Raw genomic sequence first — 6,000 nt, 5'->3', positions numbered from 1 at the left:
ACTCATTCCACCCACTCACTCACTCCACCCACTCACTCACTCCACCCACTCACTCACTCCACCCACTCACTCACTCCACCCACTCACTCACTCCACCCGCTCACTCACTCCACCCGCTCACTCACTCCACCCGCTCACTCACTCCACCCGCTCACTCACTCCACCCGCTCACTCGCTCCACCCGCTCACTCGCTCCACCCGCTCACTCGCTCCACCCGCTCACTCGCTCCACCCGCTCACTCGCTCCACCCGCTCACTCACTCCACCCGCTCACTCACTCCACCCGCTCACTCACTCCAACCGCTCACTCACTCCACTCGCTCACTCACTCCACCCGCTCACTCACTCCACCCGCTCACTCACTCCACCCGCTCACTCACTCCACCCACTCACTCACTCCACCCACTCACTCACTCACTCCACCCACTCACTCACTCCACCCACTCACTCACTCCACCCACTCACTCACTCCAACCACTCACTCACTCCACCCACTCACTCACTCCACCCACTCACTCCACCCACTCACTCACTCCACCCACCCACTCACTCCAGCCACCCACTCACTCCACCCACTCACTCAGTCCACCCACTCACTCACTCCACCCACTCACTCACTCCACCCACTCACTCACTCCACCCACTCACTCACTCCACCCACTCACTCACTCCACCCACTCACTCACTCCACCCACTCACTCACTCCACCCACTCACTCACTCCTCCCACTCACTCACTCCACTCACTCACTCACTCCACCCACTCACTCACTCCACCCACTCACTCACTCCACCCACTCACTCACTCCACCCACTCACTCACTCCACTCACTCACTCCACCCACTCACTCCACCCACTCACTCACTCCACCCACTCACTCACTCCACCCACTCACTCACTCCACCCACTCACTCACTCCACCCACTCACTCACTCCACCCACTCACTCACTCCACCCACTCACTCACTCCACCCACTCACTCACTCCACCCACTCACTCACTCCACCCACTCACTCACTCCACCCACTCACTCACTCCACCCACTCACTCACTCAACCCACTCACTCACTCCACCCACTCACTCACTCCACCCACTCACTCACTCCACCCACTCACTCACTCCACCCACTCACTCACTCCACCCACTCACTCACTCCACCCACTCACTCACTCCACCCACTCACTCACTCCACCCACTCACTCACTCCACCCACTCACTCACCCCACCCACTCACTCACTCGACCCACTCACTCACTCCACCCACTCACTCACTCCACCCGCTCACTCACTCCACCCGCTCACTCACTCCACCCGCTCACTCACTCCACCCGCTCACTCACTCCACCCGCTCACTCACTCCACCCGCTCACTCACTCACCCGCTCACTCACTCCACCCGCTCACTCACTCCACCCGCTCTCACTCACTCCACCCGCTCACTCACTCCACCCGCTCACTCACTCCACCCGCTCACTCACTCCACCCGCTCACTCACTCCACCCGCTCACTCACTCCACCCGCTCACTCACTCCACCCGCTCACTCACTCCACCCGCCACTCACCCGCTCACTCACTCCACCCGCTCACTCACTCCACCCGCTCCTCACTCACTCCACCCGCTCACTCACTCCACCCGCTCACTCACTCCAACCGCTCACTCACTCCACCCGCTCACTCACTCCACCCGCTCACTCCACCCACTCACTCACTCCACCCAGCCACTCACTCCACCCACCCACTCACTCCACCCACTCACTCACTCCACCCACTCACTCACTCCACCCACTCACTCACTCCACCCACTCACTCACTCCACCCACTCACTCACTCCACCCACTCACTCCACCCACTCATTCACTCCACCCACTCACTCCACCCACTCACTCACTCCACCTACTCACTCACTCCACCCACTCACTCACTCCACCCACTCACTCACTCCACCCACTCACTCCACCCACTCACTCACTCCACCCACTCACTCCACCCACTCACTCACTCCACCCACTCACTCACTCCACCCACTCACTCACTCCACCCACTCACTCACTCACACTCCACCCACTCACCCGCTCCACCCGCTCACTCGCTCCCACCCGCTCACTCGCTCCACCCGCTCACTCGCTCCACCCGCTCACTCGCTCCACCCGCTCACTCGCTCCACCCCCTCACTCGCTCCACCCGCTCACTCGCTCCACCCGCTCACTCGCTCCACCCGCTCACTCGCTCCACCCGCTCAATCGCTCCACCCGCTCACTCGCTCCACCCGCTCACTCGCTCCACCCGCTCACTCCACCCGCTCACTCCACCCGCCCGCTCACTCCACCCGCCCGCTCACTCCACCCGCTCGCTCACTCCACCCGCCCGCTCACTCCACCCGCCCGCTCACTCCACCCGCCCGCTCACTCCACCCGCCAGCTCACTCCACCCGCCCGCTCGCTCCACCCGCCCGCTCGCTCCACCCGCCCGCTCGCTCCACCCGCCCGCTCGCTCCACCCGCCCGCTCGCTCCACCCGCCCGCTCGCTCCACCCGCTCGCTCGCTCCACCCGCTCGCTCGCTCCACCCGCTCGCTCGCTCCACCCGCTCGCTCGCTCCACCCGCTCACTCCACCCGCTCACTCCACCCGCTCACTCCACCCGCTCACTCACTCCACCCGCTCACTCACTCCACCCGCTCACTCACTCCACCCGCTCACTCGCTCCACCCGCTCACTCGCTCCACCCGCTCACTCGCTCCACCCGCTCACTCGCTCCACCCGCTCACTCGCTCCACCCGCTCACTCGCTCCACCCGCTCACTCCACCCGCCCGCTCACTCCACCCGCCCGCTCACTCCACCCGACCGCTCACTCCACCCGCCCGCTCACTCCACCCGCCCGCTCACTCCACCCGCCCGCTCACTCCACCCGCCCGCTCACTCCACCCGCCCGCTCACTCCACCCGCCCGCTCACTCCACCCGCTCGCTCACTCCACCCGCTCGCTCACTCCACCCGCTCGCTCACTCCACCCGCTCGCTCACTCCACCCGCTCGCTCACTCCATCCGCTCGCTCACTCCACCCGCTCGCTCACTCCACCCGCTCGCTCGCTCCACCCGCTCGCTCGCTCCACCCGCTCGCTCGCTCCACCCGCTCGCTCCACCCGCTCACTCGCTCCACCCGCTCACTCGCTCCACCCGCTCACTCGTTCCACCCGCTCACTCGCTCCACCCGCTCACTCGCTCCACCCGCTCACTCGCTCCACCCGCTCGCTCGCTCCACCCGCCCGCTCGCTCCACCCGCCCGCTCGCTCCACCCGCCCGCTCGCTCCACCCGCCCGCTCGCTCCACCCGCCCGCTCGCTCCACCCGCCCGCTCACTCCACCCGCCCGCTCACTCCACCCGCCCGCTCACTCCACCCGCCCCGCTCACTCCACCCGCTCGCTCACTCCACCCGCTCGCTCACTCCACCCGCTCGCTCGCTCCACCCGCTCGCTCGCTCCACCCGCTCGCTCACTCCACCCGCTCGCTCGCTCCACCCGCTCGCTCGCTCCACCCGCTCGCTCGCTCCACCCGCTCGCTCGCTCCACCCGCTCGCTCCACCCGCTCACTCACTCCACCCGCTCACTCGCTCCACCCGCTCACTCGCTCCACCCGCTCACTCGCTCCACCCGCTCACTCGCTCCACCCGCTCACTCGCTCCACCCGCTCACTCGCTCCACCCGCTCACTCGCTCCACCCGCTCACTAACTCCACCCGCTCGCTCACTCGACCCGCTCGCTCACTCGACCCGCTCGCTCACTCGACCCGCTCGCTCACTCCACCCGCTCGCTCGCTCCACCCGCTCGCTCGCTCCACCCGCTCACTCGCTCCACCCGCTCACTCGCTCCACCCGCTCACTCGCTCCACCCGCTCACTCGCTCCACCCGCTCACTCGCTCCACCCGCTCACTAACTCCACCCGCTCGCTCACTCGACCCGCTCGCTCACTCGACCCGCTCGCTCACTCGACCCGCTCGCTCACTCGACCCGCTCGCTCACTCCACCCGCTCGCTCACTCGACCCGCTCGCTCACTCCACCCGCTCGCTCACTCCACCCGCTCGCTCACTCCACCCGCTCACTCCACCCGCTCACTCCACCCGCTCACTCCACCCGCTCACTCGCTCCACCCGCTCACTCGCTCCACCCGCTCACTCGCTCCACCCGCTCACTCGCTCCACCCGCTCACTCGCTCCACCCGCTCACTCGCTCCACCCGCTCACTCGCTCCACCCGCTCACTCGCTCCACCCGCTCACTCGCTCCACCCGCTCACTCGCTCCACCCGCTCACTCGCTCCACCCGCTCACTCGCTCCACCCGCTCACTCGCTCCACCCGCTCACTCGCTCCACCCGCTCACTCGCTCCACCCGCTCACTCGCTCCACCCGCTCACTCGCTCCACCCGCTCACTCGCTCCACCCGCTCACTCGCTCCACCCGCTCACTCGCTCCACCCGCTCACTCGCTCCACCCGCTCACTCGCTCCACCCGCTCACTCGCTCCACCCGCTCACTCGCTCCACCCGCTCACTCGCTCCACCCGCTCACTCGCTCCACCCGCTCACTCGCTCCACCCGCTCACTCGCTCCACCCGCTCACTCGCTCCACCCGCTCACTCGCTCCACCCGCTCACTCACTCCACCCGCTCACTCACTCCACCCGCTCACTCACTCCACCCGCTCACTCACTCCACCCGCTCACTCACTCCACCCGCTCACTCACTCCACCCGCTCACTCACTCCACCCGCTCACTCACTCCACCCGCTCACTCACTCCACCCGCTCACTCACTCCACCCGCTCACTCACTCCACCCGCTCACTCACTCCACCCGCTCACTCACTCCACCCACTCACTCACTCCACCCACTCACTCACTCCACCCACTCACTCACTCCACCCACTCACTCACTCCACCCACTCACTCACTCCACCCACTCACTCACTCCACCCACTCACTACTCCAACCAATCACTCCTCCACCCACTCACTCCTCCACCCACTCACTCCTCCACCCACTCACTCCTCCACCCACTCACTCCCTCCACCCACTCGCTCCCTCCACCCACTCGCTCCCTCCACCCACTCGCTCCCTCCACCCACTCGCTCACTCCACCCACTCACTCACTCCACCCACTCACTCACTCCACCCACTCACTCACTCCACCCACTCACTCACTCCACCCACTCACTCACTCCACCCACTCACTCACTCCACCCACTCACTCACTCCACCCACTCACTCACTCCACCCACTCACTCACTCCACCCACTCACTCACTCCACCCACTCACTCACTCCACCCACTCACTCACTCCACCCACTCACTCACTCCACCCACTCACTCACTCCACCCACTCACTCACTCCACCCACTCACTCACTCCACCCACTCACTACTCCAACCAATCACTCCTCCACCCACTCACTCCTCCACCCACTCACTCCTCCACCACTCACTCCTCCACCCACTCACTCCCTCCCACCCACTCACTCCCTCCACCCACTCACTCCCTCCACCCACTCACTCCTCCACCCACTCACTCCTCCACCCACTCACTCCCTCCACCCACTCACTCCTCCACCCACTCACTCCTCCACCCACTCACTCCTCCACCCACTCACTCCTCCACCCACTCACTCCCCCACCCACTCACTCACTCCACCCACTCACTCACTCCACCCACTCACTCACTCCACCCACTCACTCACTCACTCCACCCACTCACTCACTCCACCCACTCACTCACTCCACCCACTCACTCACTCCACCCACTCACTCACTCCACCCACTCACTCACTCCACCCACTCACTCACTCCACCCACTCACTCACTCCACCCACTCACTCACTCCACCCACTCACTCACTCCACCCACTCACTCACTCCACCCACTCACTCACTCCACCCACTCACTCACTCCACCCACTCACTCACTCCACCCACTCACTCACTCCACCCACTCACTACTCCAACCAATCACTCCTCCACC

This window comes from Petromyzon marinus, unplaced genomic scaffold, assembly GCF_048934315.1.
Source record: "Petromyzon marinus isolate PM22_M1 ecotype Great Lakes invasive population unplaced genomic scaffold, UKy_Petmar_22M1.pri1.0 PM_Scaffold_31, whole genome shotgun sequence".
In the NCBI taxonomy this organism is placed as follows: domain Eukaryota; kingdom Metazoa; phylum Chordata; class Hyperoartia; order Petromyzontiformes; family Petromyzontidae; genus Petromyzon; species Petromyzon marinus.
This window is presented reverse-complemented; position numbering follows the sequence as displayed.